Genomic DNA, 15,762 nt, shown 5'->3' with positions numbered 1-15,762 from the left:
ATATTTTCTGCTGATAAAACAAAACTCGCATTGGTAAATCACGACCTCCTTTGTTTTTTGCGCTTCTCCAATGGTTAGTTGCCTTAAATTTTCTATTATTGTGAATTATTTGGGTTCAGGTTAACATTTACAAATAACAGATAAGTTATGGTAAATTCATGTTATGATTATTGTACCAAGTTGTGCTTTGAGATGTCTTTGGAGGCATGGTTGCCTGTAGTGGACTAATACGAGTACTTGCTATGTTCTTTCTGGTGATTAGATTATATCCTAGAAATCAATCATTGTAGTCTTGTTCTTTTTGTAAAGAGTTCTTTGCTTGAACAAAATTGTGATGGTCCTTTCTCTTTTAGTTTTTACTTTCTCCTCTATAAGTAGATGTTTTTAACTTACAGTATATTTGATATCATTTTACCTTCTATAATGGTTCAGGTCAACGATACAGTTGGAACCCTAGCTAGAGGTAGGTACCATAAAGATGTAATTGCTGCTGTTATATTGGGTACTGGAATAAACGCAGCTTATGTCGAACGTGCTAGTGAAATTCACAAGTGGCATATTGGCATGGTCCTTTTCCCAAATCAGGGGAGATGGTGAGTCTTTTCTGCTATCCTTGATTCTTTGTTTCCCCCTCAACGTTCCAAATTTATCCTCTTCTTTTTCTGTCCTCTTTATTTCTCTCGTGACCCTCAAATCTGCGTATTCCTTTTATCTTACAAACTCTAAACAATATCCACATATTGTGACAGATATTTGAGAAAATGATATCAGGAATGTACTTGGGTGAGATTGTGCGAAGAGTCTTGTATAGGATGGCAGATGAGGCCAGCCTTTTTGGTGATACAGTCCCATCAAAATTGAAAACTCCATTCATCTTAAGGTGCATTTTCTATCTTATGTTAGGTTTAGTAATTACTAATTAGTATATTTGATATCCTTTTTGACGATGATCTAGTGTGACTTAAGCTAGCTCAAGGAGATGGTTAATTACCTCAGTTCAGTCCTGCAGACGAACTGCCAAGCTAGTCTACCACCAGTAGACAATTGCACCGATATTGTCCCTACTGTTGCTGTAGAAGTTGATGTTGCTGCAGAAGTTGTTCTTGCTTCAGAAGCTGCTATTATTGCTGCTACACCATCCCCAGTTGCTGCTGCTATACAATCCCCAATACGTTGTTGCTGCTACCATTCTACCAAAGCTCTTCCGCTACAATTTTTTTTATTTTTTTTATTGATATTGGATTTTGTTTTTGCCGTACTTGGGTAGATCATTTATATTTTGTCAATGAATAATAGGATCTTGTTATTGAATGAACAATATTATTTTATTATTGAATGAAATTATTTTCAGAAAGATCGCGTGGATATCATTTCTATTTTATCTATTAAGATTTGGTTTACATATAGGACCTAGAATCGTAATATCCTATTTTAGGGACGCGTGTGCAACTATAATATATAAAAAAAAGGGTAGAATATAGAACGGTTGTGTAAGGAAACTGCTTTCTATTTTTATATTAAACAGGAAGTATATAATACGCCTATGTACGCAAGGTGTTATGTATCTCAATATTTAACAGGAAGAATAGAGGACGGTTATGTACGGAAGGCGCGCATTATTATAGAGTAAAGAGACGGCTATGTACGTTAACCGTTCTATATTTCTTCTTTATTTTCTGATTTTAGGAAGGGAATAGAGGACGCTTATCTCTTATCACTGTACTTTATGACTATCTATATAAAACGCTTCTTTTACCCGTTTTATAAACTTTATAGCGCGTTAAGTTGGAGAACGCCTCTAAGGCGTCCTATAAAGTGTATTTCAACAGTACTCTATGCCCTTTTTTGTATTAGTGGCTATAAACTTCGTTCTATATATCTCTCTATAAGGGCTTAGCAGTTTTGGTGTTCTAAGCTTATAAGGTTATTTGTTCGTGTTATAATGGAACCAAGGGCTTATAAGGTTATTTTCTCTATGTTTTAGTGGAGCATGGTAATACTTTTACAAACCAAAATCCAGAATGGGTTTAGAGTGGTCCCTTGTAAAGCTAATTACCTAGGGTGTCAAAAAAAATCGATGAACAAGAGAGAAATACAGAACAATTGAGGTTGGGGTTCATGTGAATATGTGATATCTTGGTGACTTGTCTCCCTAAAGTTCTCCACCATATTGCACAAAAAGTTCAGAAAAGTGAGACAAGGTAATACAATCCTTGTGTAAATACTTTCTATGCACTCTAGAATCTTGGTGTTCTTATTTTTTACGTGAACTTCTTGGTGTTAAAATGATGTGGGGAGTTTGTCACTTTGTCCTACACATGCACTACTACAAAACACATTGTTTCTAGGCGCGGTTAGCTCAATGCCTGGGTGTAAGCGCTGGGTGAAAAATCATTCCGTTGAGAATTTTCTAGACTGATCAGTTTATAGCTGTTTCTTTGTTATTCCTGATCAGTTTTGTTGGGTCCTATTACTGAGTGTACTTGATTAACCTCTGAAAACAAAGCAATCTAATATTTTGAGACCATTTCCAAACCCATTCTATGCTGGTTTTGTTTTAGTGTTCTGGTTTCACTATTTGCTTCTTGTTGTATTTAGTAGGTGATTCTAAAACAAGGTCTTTCTCTGAATTGTGTTGTTTTTAATCATTCGTGCAAACCGTTTTGCATAGCTTCAATATGATATGAAGTGAATTCATGCTCATGATGCTCTAAAAGCTATGAGCTTAAAGTGCCAGTGAAACTCACAATCATGAACGAATGATAGGAACTGTCTGGGATGGAGTCATAGCCCCTCACAGGACTACAGGAATATAGGACAGCAAGAATAGATTAGCTACTGCCTCACTGTGTCATAGCTTTGTTATTTGTGTTAGAAGAATTACTGCTTAAGAAAGAGAAACCTGTCAATTTCATTTATGTAGTCAGGTCAAATATGGAACAAGGGATGAGAACAAAGGATAGTTTCTGATGCCGAGGCAGCCACTTTAAATAAAGTTTCTTGCTTTGTGTCTTCAGGTTGTTGTTACTTTCTAGCTAGTCCTAATTTCCTAGATATAACCATTCAGAACCCCTTATTATAATAATGCATGCACTCGTCTAATGATAAGACAGTTGCCTTTTTTATTTAAAGCCTAAAAGATTTTCCCTACTGCAGGTTAGTAGTTGCCTTAGGCAGCCAAGATCAATTACTAACACATTCCAGAGAAAGAATGCATTTACACTTTCTTTGGAGTCCCGTAAACTAGTTAGAATAACTGGTTTATGTTATGTTAGGTGAGTTGTGGAGGCAGCTTCAAGAATTTTAGAATTTTTCTGTTATTCATGAATGTTAGTGGTAATCTAGTGAGTTTCTCCAACAACCAATGCACGAGGGTGGCAGAATGTGTCTTCAACTCTTGATAGGTTCACTTTTTCTATACTAACGAAGGCTGGAAGTTCAGTAGAACTTTCCAAACAGATTTCACACCCAAGTTGTGATCACACTCAACACTCAACACTCAAGTTATAGCTGGAAGTTCTGCATTTTGTTTAATTTGTACTCCAGTCAATGAAATAAGAGCTTTGTTGTATTCTTTATTTGCACTATTAGTTTTGAAGTTCTTACATTGTCCAAAGGAGTAATAATCGGTGACTTGAACTTGTGTATTTAGTATTGTACTATAGTATTTAGTGTACAATGGTTAGTACTGCTTACCAGATAGCTTCATGCAAATACTAGATAACCGACTCATTCCCACCTTGTACAGAATTTAGTTATCTTATTTTTTTAATGCATTGCTATATATATATATATATATATATATATATATATATATATATATATATATATATATATATATATAGTGATCACAATGACTAGCTTGATTACTTTCATAGTAAATATATATAGTGTACTTGTTACATTTTTTATTTTTCTTTGAAGGTCGTCCAACTTGATAAGGTGCAAGACGAGAATGAAGGCAAGGACACTTAGCTTCTAAGCTACTATCATAATATATATAGTTAGATCCTAGTTTTTCTAGGCTTTAGTTCTTTGGTTTAGTAGATATGATTTCTATATCTGATGATGTTTTGGTTAGGATTTTGGTTAGTGACATTTATGTACTATGGATTTTGGCTAGTAACATGTATGTACTATAGATATTAACTAGCTATATCTAAATTTTTATAGTTAAGCTAATTTTATTGAAGACCAATTATTCAAAATTCAGGTTCCATTATTGATCTTGTTGCTTTAATTTTATAATTATAAATTTATTCTTGTGCATGTACGTAGGTGGAAAAAAAAGCTTATACAAATAAATTTGAATGCTTTTTGATTTCGTGATATAGTGCTCATTTATATATAGATTTAAAATTTCTGCCATAATTCTCTTAGCCGACTACCAAAAGCGTCTAGAAGTTAATTAGGATGTTGCTAAGTATGGCGGGATAAGTAGATATTATCGACGCCAATGTATACATTTCTCGACGCCCTAAAGCGTCGCGATTTTCGACGCTTGAATCAACACCTAGTCGGAAAAAAGCGTTGACCTTTGAGGATGCCTATAAGCGTTGAGAAATTCTCGACTAACATTTTGTCGCCGCTTTTGGAAGGCGTCGAGGCCAGAATTCTCGACGCTTTTAGGCGTCGAAAACAGGCTTAAAAAGTGTCTCTAAATGACGGGATTTGTAGTAGTGATCGCTTCAATTTCGTTAATTTTTTGGCTACATTCACTACTACAAATCATCACTTGTGAACCACGGGAATTTTAAATTCGTGGCAATTTTACATCTTTCCACGGAAAAAATAACATTTAGTAATAAACTAAGAATAACAACAAAATTTATGCCACGAGAAAAATACATTCGTGGCGAACATACACTTGTGCCACGAAATTTGCCACAAAATTATTTTCGTGGCTAATAAAAATCACTTTTTTTTATCTAAAAAAAAAAAAACAAAAGCGGGAAAAATATGGTGAATCCAACGCGAATTCCCTAAAACTGTTCTCTCTCTCTATTCTGACCGAACTCCTAATTCTCAAACTGTCAAAGAACTCTTCAAGGCGGCACCGCTACGAAACCTTCAAGCTTCTTGCTGCTGATCAAGAACGAGGGCAAAATCAACAACGATTCTCCGCCGAGGTAATTCCCCTGAATTAGCTTCAATTTATAGGAGGTAATTCCCCCAATTTATCGCCTCTTTCTCTTGCCTCTTTCACCCTCCTGTTGCTTCCCCTTTCATGCTTATTTATCAACAATTCTATACTCCTTGCTTCTATCAGACATTAATATTGAATCTAAATCATATGATATTTAAATTATGCGATTTTTTGTAAGTTCCATATACGAGTTTGAATTTCAATCACACCATATTTTAATTTTGCGATTGATTTCTTGTTTTCGTAAAATATTTTTACTTATTTTGTTTGATTGATTTGGTTATTATTAATTAATTAATCGAAATTTGTATTGCTGATGATACTAGAAATTGTCTGATGATGAAATTTGACTGAATTTGCTTCTATTGGGTGTTAAAATTTTGTGGAATATTGTCAATTGATTAGAAACTGAGCAATGGTTACATCATATGAAAGTGACGATTCATCATCTTGAGAATCAGTATTCTCAATTAAGTACATGATTAACTCTTTTGGTGAACTAGTTTATATGTTTGAAATTTTTAATAAGTGTAATGACTAATTGGGTGTTGTTATAGGCTTTGAAAGAAGAGGCAGAGGACAGGAGAGAACAAGGAGGTGATCTGTAGTTTTCTATTGCAGTTTCTTAGGGAGGTAATTAGAGAAGAAGGTAATTTTCATCATTATTTTTCCAGTTCTATGTTTTATTGCGTTTTTTTTTGTAATTTTGACGATTTGGCTCTTTTTTTTTCCTGTTTTGGATGACATAAGTTTGAACTTAATGTTTGTTTTCTATTTGATTTTATTGAGATTATCCGAATTTTGTTGATGGATATTTGTTTATGATTCTTTAACAGATTTGATTATGATTTTTTAGCAGATTTGATTATGATTGCTTTTTGGATGATATAAGTCTGATTTTAGTTAATATAATAGCTAGACAAATTAGTTTGAACTATGTTGGCACTAAGCCACTGTTGTGGGTTCAGCAGAGTTGATGGCGTGTTCATCTTTTATATGGGTTTGGGGCCTTCAGTTCTGGTAACGAGTGTAGTTGATTTGGGCTCTCGGACTTAGGCTATAGTGAGTCTGGGTATGGGTTCGGGTTATCTTAGATATTTATACAATATCTAGTGGCACCAATTAACATTGTATGAAGTAGTTGGCTTGAACATCTGTATCTTAGCAAAGTAGGAAAGGTGATATTTTGGTTTACCCTGACAATAAATCTTGCCACTTTGGTTTAGCTAGAAAGTTTCCTATTGCCTCCTCTCTCCCTCCCCCTAACACTTGACATGTTGAAAGGGCCCAACTTCTTCTTTGTTTATTGTGTTTTTATAAACTGAAAATTGTTTATTTTTTTACTCTATGATGTAGATGCACGTGATGTGAATGCTGAGCAATTTAGTGGGAATAATCAAGATATGGAATTGGAAAGAGGTAAACATATTATGCTTTTGCAACTGGAAAAGAGTTATGTAAATAATATTTTGATGTGTTACATGTACTTTCATGTGACTTATTAATTTAATTTGCAAACCTGAAGAGGAGATGATTGGAGATAGTATATATGGAGACAGACTTTGATAAAGATGGACTGACAGGAAGAGATGGACCGGAAGATGCACCCCTTGATGAATTGATGGTGCCCTTGTGAATATGGATGTGGATCTTGATAATCCTGGTATGACTTTCGTTTCTTGTGAATATTTATGAACCTTGTTGAGCTAAGAACTGACAATTAGACCCTCTATGAGATCAAATTCTATGATTGAATGACTGATGATTTGGTATCATTTTAACTATTACATTGCGAACGTTTGAAATGATATTCTATCCAGGTATAAACTGTTTTATCTGGCTATCTGCTTCCTCTGCCCACCTTTAAGCCTCTAAATTACCTGATGTGTTGCCCTTTCTTAGTTCATCTGCCCACCTTTTTGTTTTGCAATGTCATTACTCGTAAGAATATATTTTAGGATTTGCAGCGTTTCGTGATTGGTTTATCGTTAGTAATTTTGGTTTTTTTTTACAACTAGAGGTTCATCATTTTTAAAAGCTCCAAGTGTATTAATGTTAAGCTTTAGGGTCATTACTTTTTTTAGGAAATTCCAATCAATAAAACTTTAGTTCAAAAAAATGAAAGAGAAGGATTTAACTGTTTTCCTGGGGCACTTGGTTAACCTTCAAACATAGGTCGTGTTCAAACCACCGTAACAATTTCAGGATCAATAGTGAAATGATACAACTCCTTCTACGAAAACCAAAACAACAATAAGGTAGGCTATTTGCGAAACACTTAATACCATATGAACAATAACTTGGGTGGGGGATAGCTCCGTAGAGTTCCCCTTCAGCAGTGCTACAAGACCTGCACTATCAACCTCTGCCTCAACCAGTGAGAAGCCAGCTTCCTTCGCGTAACGCAGACCAAACTGCAGAGCTGCAGCTTCTGCCTGTAGTACAGGGATGCCCTTTGTGGGCTTGCTGCCAGCCACCATTAGGACGAACCACCATCCCAAACCCCACCCTGTCCTCCTTCGACACTGCAAAATTGTATTGAGTTTGACCTTACCTGGTGGGGGGGGGGGGGGGGGGGGTTGCCAATTCAGAACCTCAGAGTCATGGTTATGAATAGCTGGTAGGTCAGTCTCTATGATTTTCACTTTTTTAGTAGGCTCATAAAGCATGCATTGCTACCAATATTTAAACATCCAAATGAACTCATCATTTTTTTCAACCAACTTGCTGTTTTATAATCTTGAAATATGAACAGCTTATGAAGAAAAGTAACTTAGAAATGCATCTGTAAGTCACCTATACAACATGGTTCTTCTGAATGTTTGAAGCTTTTCTGCAGGAATTGAGCTCTTCCCCTGTTAGTTCTATATTTTTGCCAGAGATGATGCAAGGATGAAACTGCATTATAGGGTGTGCACCAACCTCTCACAAAAGGGGCGGTTTATGTTGCCATTGTGGCTCTGTTTGAATTCATGTTCATAAAATCTGTTTGTGCACCGACCTTCTTTGTCAACCCTGAAATCGTTTGTGTCAGTTAATAAGCCCATAAATATAAGTGAGCATTTGAAGCAATACAACAAACTTTCAGTTGAACGTTGTGGGGCGAAAATATGATACCCAAAATGGACAAACAAAATGAAATAAAATTGACATATTAAAATAACTAACAACATTTCACACATTTCATGATGACATATATAGAGTAGAATGGAGCACAAAGGTGAAGCCTTTCTTACCACTAGCTGCATGGTGATCTATAGACCAGCCATTCATCTTCTCCAAACATTCCTAAGATTGATGGATAACGAAATCCGGGACCTAGATATAAATCAGGAACAAAAAGAAACGTACTTAAGTATTCAAAAAATATGTACTGCATAATAACTATTTTCCAAAGCTTTATACGGATATCCAAAATGCTACTTGTATTTTACAAGCAAAATCCATATGAACAGTAATCTGCATAAATATGCTTTTATTTTCAGATTAGGAGACAGACTTTTCCTTCACGGTTAAGTATCGGTTGTTCTCTGTACACCAAGAAAATCAGCTTCTAAAACTTATCTGTCTTTCTATCTCTCTCCATATTAGTTAAACTGGAAAGCAGACTCTGTTAAGGACAGAGAATCCCCCCCCCCCCCCCCCCCCTCCAAGCCCCAAATAATGACAAACAAGGCATTAGCAAAATGCCAAAATATAAACCCTGGTGGGCTCTAAGCTTCAACCTAGGATCAATGCTAAAAAACCCTGACAGGCAACCACAAACTGAAGCAAAAAACAACAACTTCACTTAACCAAAAGAAAAACACTTCGGTAAATTTAAAGTATAAACCCAGGTGGGCGGTAAGCTTCAACCTAGGATCAATGCTAAAAACCATGAACAAAACCCCTGAAAGGAAACGCACTACGTTTGTTAATGCTTACAACATTGGACCTGAAAAGAGTGACTTACATGTTATATGATCTGTGACATTTGACATGTGAACTTGATTAGATTTGTGTTGAAATTCAACTATTTATCATCTGTATGAATGTGTCATTTATTCATAAATTTGTAATATAACTGTACAATAGAATGTACATAGTTTTCTGTTGGAAGCTTGAAGTTATATTTCTGACACACGATTTTGATATCATCTTGTTTGCGGGATTTCTGAATTGCTAGTATTGAAAGAAACAACATATTTTTTTTTTTAATCATAAGACCCATATGAACTGTAAAGTATACAAAGAGGAAGATAAGGTATTATCTTAAACAATGATATAGGTGAAACAAAATTGATTTTGAAGCAGTGCAGTCGAATATTATTGACTATGTAACATGAAACATTTGCTGACAAGTGAAATAGATGAAGAAATTATTTTAATCTTAATTTTATTTTAAATTTTATTCTAAATTTTAATCTTATTCGTCATCTGTGATTGGTATTAACAATGTTTAAGATTTTTGCTTGTCTTTGTAGGTAAAGTGAAGTATGGATGCTAAGGCAAATAGCCAAATTATGTGGAGCAGAAAAATATTGTGGATGTCTTTGTGTGAGGGGTTCGAAAAAGCACGAGGCTAATGCGTGACCTCGTCCCTCGTGGGTGTGACGTTTCTTTTTGTCAAATCAAGTGTAATTGGATTTCCTGTGAGTTTACACCCAATTGACTAGTAATATAGGAGTCGCCATTCAGTTTTTAACGACAATGAGAAAAACTGACAAAACCCGGTTATCGTGACATAAAGGGAGTGCAATTATGTTTGACCACGACGGCCATAAGTTCCCTTGTGATCCCTGGTGTGGGGATCGCTCAACGTACACCCGCAGGGCAGAGATTGAGGGTTCGGGGGACTGTAACTACCGAGAGGAGTACTCGCTCTTCGATAATTCTAGAGGCAGGATATCCTTACTAGCTCAACATAAATAATTGAAGGGACATGCGTTAACTATTAAACTAATCTGAATTGATTTTAACAATATGCAACACATAATACTAGATCGATCGTGATTATCTTGTTTAGATTGATTTAAGGGACCTAGCATGATAGTTCCATTGTCCAAGATATTATCTTTATTAGGCGTGATAGAACAATCAGATTTAATAGTTTAACAGTTTTATAAAAGGCGAGGAAAGCGATTAAATCATGCGAAGGGACACATTACGACGCACCCTTGAGAGGTGCGTCACGGTTCTAAGAAAACTAACCACTTTGGCTTTTCTATTTCTCCTTTTATTTAACGAATCTCAAGTTTTCGGGCTTAATTTTTCAGCTACAAGGGACAGGATACGTTCTGTTCGATTTTTGGATCGATTGCGACAGAATGCGGGATCAATTTCGCAGCGTGAGGCTTAGGCTTAGGGGTTGGAGTCAATACTCAGAATATGAATTGTGTGTTGTGTGTGTTTTTCACGTCGAAATTGGGGCTATATTTATAAAAAAGAGTTCGTGGAAAGATAGAATTGTAGAACTCTAATCCACGAAGAATTAGGAAAGAACACATCCCAAGTATTTTCAGCGCCCAGGGCTGGGCGTCAAAGATTTCGGCGCCCATCTCTGGGCGTTGAAAATAGGATCCAGGCAATTTCAGCGACCAGGGCTGGGCGTTGAAATTGATGTTTGGGCCGTTTCTTTGTCAGATTCGGACTCTTAGAATCCGGAGTGTATGAGACTTAATCGAGTCTTTTAGTGCGTATTAATTTTATGACGGGATGCGTCTGGGCCCGTACGAACTCTAGGCTCGTTAGGATTTTAATTAATACGTAACTCTTTATTTTCGAATCGTATTAGGAATAGGATTCTCTCGCAATTTCTATCTCATTTAGGATTTATGTTGGAGTGCAACACCTAATTCTGACAGGTTTCTATCTTTTATGACTTGCCACTTTTAACAACTACCTATTACGGCAGTTACTATTTCTAGCAGGTTTTCATAAATAGCAGGTTTCTATAAATAGCAGGTTTCGGGTGAAATGAAAAGGGGAATTGAGATTCGTTATTTTATAGGAGATGCGTTGTCAAGTGGAGATTTATGTTCTCATCATCGAACCTTCCCTTTTGGGAATGGGGACAAAAGTAGGTGTCTACAGTTAGCCCCCACTTTGACTGAGTCTTGGAGTAAGACGATGGTCAAAGTATTAGACGGAGTGCGTCACACAAGCCATGGTGACCTGCTTTTGCGAGGGTCTCACGAGCCCCTAAGTGATAACATTTGACTTAAGGGTCATCACTTGAAGTGTCGACATATCCCTCACGTGTCATTGGGATTTGTCAACGGATAGTATAGAAACTCCCTCACTTTGTCATTGGAAGTATCTAAAGAGGCGTAGAAACTTCCTCACTTTGTCATTGGGGGTAGCTACAAATGTTTTCGAAATCAAAGCTATAAAGTGTAATTGGGTCTGGCCAAGTCCAACCACGAGGTAAAAATGTTTTTTAAAGATTCACTAGTAGAAAAAACCCTTATTGCAGCGGGCTTTTAGACCCCTGTTGCAGCGTACATCGTATGCTGCAACTAGGGGGCCTGCAACAAGTCTGAACTTGTTGCAGCGTACAATGTTCGTTGCGAAAAGTACCTTTTTGCAGCGTACATATGCATGTACGCTGCAACAAGTGTAAAAAATTTGGCAAAAATCTTGGCTTGTTGCAACGTACAAATTTATGTACGCTGTAAAAGACCCGACCTGTTGCAGGGTACATCTATTTGTACGCTGCAACAAGTCTGAAATTTTGCCAAATTTTACACCCTTGTTGCAGCGTACACATATATATGTACGCTGCAACAAAGCACTTTTGGGTGGAAAATTTTAATTTTGTTTAGGGATACCTAGAGTGCCTTGCACCAAATATAGAAACATGTCACAACAATAATAGAATATCGAAACCTGTATAACAAATATAAAAACAATAACTGTAGTTTTGTATATATTCCAAAACCAAAGTGCACGTACCATATACATTTAAATATATGTACGTTCCAATTTCAAGGAACGCATACATTTTAATATACGAAGTAAAAGATTGTTCTATAACATCTAAACCTACTCAATCAAGCGCGCTCAGGCCAATAATAAATACTTGCTCGTAAAAAACTTAGCCCATTGCTCACGAACCACATCAATTTCCTCACTAGCATAAGGCGCATTCCTCGGAGTATAGACCTTTACAAAAGATAAAATTTGATGGGAGCATTAGATTAAATTCAATTAAATGTCACATTTTAAAATTCAAGCAACTAATGACAATGTACTAATAGTCTCGAATACGAATCAAGAGTAAGGAAAATTAATTAATTACCTCATCTAGCCGGCCTTCGTAGTCATGGTGTAACGTGACTATCTCTAGCCGGCCTTAAACTGTACGCATACAATCTCTATGCATTCGAGTATATAAGAGGTGAACTCTACATGTATACAATTCGCTTGAAGGCCATCCATCCATCACAGTTCTGCTAGTTTAGAAATACCATTTGAACCCTTTAATTGGTCTAAGAGTGAAGAAATTCCTACCTATTCTACCATATTTCCAACATAAGTTCATACTCAGAGGACAAATGTCTAGCTAATACACAATGGGAATGCACCAATATCTCATACAGAACAGAACAAAAAAGCAACCAACCAAATATGGACCATATTCGATTCCCTTGACTCGACTAGAAAAGTTCAGGGAGCATAAAGTCTCCCCCAAGTCTGCAGCGCTAAGACTAATCTGGATAAATAAGAATGAGAAATCATAGGGTGTGAAAACAAAAGAAATTGATGGACACCAGAAGCCAATTAATCAAACAAGAAAGGGGTATCACCTGCACTCCACATCTCAATAGCATCTTTCTCATCAACGTTTCCTAGAGGAGGAATATTAGATAAGATGAAGTGGATCTTCTTTATCGAGCACTCTAAGCTGTTACAGAGAAAATGGTAAAAAAAGATCAGAAAACTAACATATCTAACTTATGAATAAAGCATGTAGTCAATCTCGTCACAGGCTCACAAAGCAAGCTATAAGTAGGTTTGCATAACTGGTTTCAAAGCCTTGAATTTCAATACCAGTTTTGATTTACTTTTTCCGGCAATAATTATCTGGATTAACACAGATAATTATATAGTTCCTGTAATCAATAACTGACCCAATATAAATTATTGGCTCAAAAAATGAAAAGACGGCAGATATGCACCCTCCACCCCAACTATAAAGGCAGATGATGTTATTGCAAGATCAAAAAGAGACAGTACACAGGTTAAAAAGAATATTACAACAGTACAACTATAAACTCGGGAGACACTTCTATTTCAGAGACAAGTGTAGATGAAGATTAAAGGAAGGATGACATGGGACCAACCAAATCCATCCCTAAGCTCATCAACTGGCAAGGGAGTTAGGGCACCAAAAGCCTGCACTATGACTATGCAACAAGTGAGATAATTTGAAAAGGGTTAAAATATTAAGCAAGTGAGATAAAAGAATGTAATCCATACATGTATATCTCAACTAGGTCATCTACATGGCATAGATAGAAGTGTAGAAAAAAGGTCTAAGACTAGCAAAGTTTGACTTTCTCACTGAGTGCTGCCAAGTGCGTGACAACCACTCATGTCACATGCTGACTTAATCAGGTATCTAGCAGTCTGACACAAATAGAAGGGGGAGAAAAAGTAAAGGAATTCTTCCGCAACTGCAAACACGTCTCTAACAGGATTTGGCATAGATATTGACCCCATAATATTAGACTTTTGAGGAACAACAACAGCTGATTGGGTGTTCTCTGTATCACTTGAGGCTGGTGAATTTGCATCAGAATTAGACTCTAAAGCTAGGAATTCTTCGTCGTTATTACTGTTGTTTTCACTAGCCGAATTCTTCGTCGTTATTACTGTTGTTTTCACTAGCCAATGACGTGCAGGATACAAAATCTTCCTCCCTAATTTCCTGACCAGTGATATCATTAGAAACACCAGAACTATGACTACAGATCAACACCCTCAATGATTCAGGCTCTTCTTCATCATTCTTAACAGAAAATGATTCTACAGATTCACTAACTTTCACAGGAAGATCATTGCAATCAACAACCTTATTCCCAGTAGTTGATCTGTGCACAAAGAGTGTGTTTGTTTCAGGCTTATCGGGTGATAAGCTATAAGACTTTGCTTTCATCACAAGCCCAACAAGTTGCAGAGGTGAACTAATAGCCTTTTCCTCACTAACAGATTGCCAATCATTATTGGTATACTAACTCCTTTCTGAATCTCCTCTACAAACTCCATCAATCACATACCAATTAATACGAATTTGACTCATTACCCACTTCTGTATAAACTCATGAGTGTTGATCACAAGGAAACTGGTGCCTAATCAAGTCCTTAAATCACTCAACAACCAAGGCAAGGTTACAGCTCAAACAACCAATTATGAGCTTATCAAAATCACCTCTTGTTCTCCCCCTTCTCTACTTCCCAGGAAAGGTTACAGCTCAAACAACCAATTATGAGCTTCAAATCTTCAATTCCCAGATAAATAACCAGCAACAAAGACCAAAACAAGAATCTGATCAATTGAATATCAAGAAATAGGCATCTATTTCTACTTCAATCTTGTCTATTTATACTGAAAATCCCTAATTCTAGTTAATAAAACAAAGAAAACTCTAAAAGCTAGTCAATCTAAACACTGTTTCTTTACAACTAACCTTCATCAACCAAATCAATCCCAGGAAAACAAAAAAAAAATTGCTTAAATCATTAACTTTGTGAATTTTGCGAGAAGCCCAACAAGAAATTTAATATTTTTTCATTAATCCAAAATATCAACAACGAGAAGGGGCAAAAAAGCAAAGGGTCATGGAATAACAAGCAAAAAAACAAATATAATCACAAGAATGTATTTTTCCTAAATTATAAAACTCCACTGTATGTTACCCAGATCTGAGTCAATCTGTGTGCACCCTTCAATCTTCTGTACTTTTCAACTTACCCAAATCACAAAATTAATTTACCCCAGAAACAACAAAAAAAAGGAGCAAGAAGATGAAGTGACAGAGTTGCTTACCGCCGTCACTCACGTCGCTACGGTGGAGTGGTGCTCTGCCGCCGATACGAAAATACATAACTCCCAAATCCCCAAGGAACCACTGGTGAGGAGGCGAGGAGGCGAGGAAATATACCCTTGCTGGAGTACCACCGGCGACGGGCGAGACCCAGCGGCGACGGAGACTCGCGAGAACCACCGGCGACGGGTGAGACGCAGGGAACGCTGAGGGAAGAATAAAGGGGGTACTGAGCGCGAGATATAATTTCGAAATCGGCCTTGAGGTTTGAGATGAAATGTTTGGTGTGAATTAACGTTGCGGCGAAAAAAATTAGAACATGCTATTGCAGGGGCTTTTACCATGTACGCTGCAAAATAAAAGGGTTATTGCTGCGGGCTTTTATTATGTACGCTGCAAAAAGCTCTTTTGTAGGGGACAATTAATTTTTACGCTGCAACAACCCTTTAAAGAGTTTGACCCGCGTTGACCTACTGGTTGTTGAAGCGTATTAGTACATGTACTCTGCAATAAGGGGGCTGCAACAGGGCTTTTTTCTACTAGTGATTCTCATTTTCAGGGCTAGCTAAACGAGAAAACCCCCTTGTT

General features: G+C 36.6%; 2 long non-coding RNA genes across 4 annotated transcripts; one reads left to right on the top strand and one right to left on the bottom strand.

The window, feature by feature from the left end:
* Window positions 1–4,965: 4,965 nt before the first annotated feature.
* Window positions 4,966–9,830, top strand: LOC110775774 (uncharacterized). 2 transcript variants are annotated; one of them, XR_002529878.2, is made up of 5 exons: window positions 4,966–5,129; window positions 5,704–5,795; window positions 6,503–6,565; window positions 6,672–6,809; window positions 7,986–8,739. It is a non-coding gene; the product is annotated as an uncharacterized lncRNA (long non-coding RNA). The 2 variants fall into 2 exon arrangements; XR_002529877.2 differs by lacking the exon at window positions 7,986–8,739 and adding an exon at window positions 9,610–9,830 and having other exon boundaries at window positions 4,969–5,129.
* A 2,197-nt stretch (window positions 9,831–12,027) lies between these two features.
* LOC130459347 (uncharacterized) lies at window positions 12,028–15,498 on the bottom strand. 2 transcript variants are annotated; one of them, XR_008918698.1, is made up of 4 exons: window positions 15,177–15,497; window positions 12,934–13,031; window positions 12,426–12,839; window positions 12,028–12,289 (listed from the first exon to the last, which is right to left on the bottom strand). It is a non-coding gene; the product is annotated as an uncharacterized lncRNA (long non-coding RNA). The 2 variants fall into 2 exon arrangements; XR_008918697.1 differs by having other exon boundaries at window positions 12,426–13,031; window positions 15,177–15,498.
* Window positions 15,499–15,762: the final 264 nt, after the last annotated feature.

The sequence above is a fragment of the Spinacia oleracea genome, chromosome 4, assembly GCF_020520425.1.
Source record: "Spinacia oleracea cultivar Varoflay chromosome 4, BTI_SOV_V1, whole genome shotgun sequence".
NCBI classification, from domain to species: Eukaryota; Viridiplantae; Streptophyta; class Magnoliopsida; order Caryophyllales; family Amaranthaceae; genus Spinacia; species Spinacia oleracea.
Note: the sequence above shows the minus strand (reverse complement) of the source record. Positions and strands in the feature narration are given on the sequence as shown.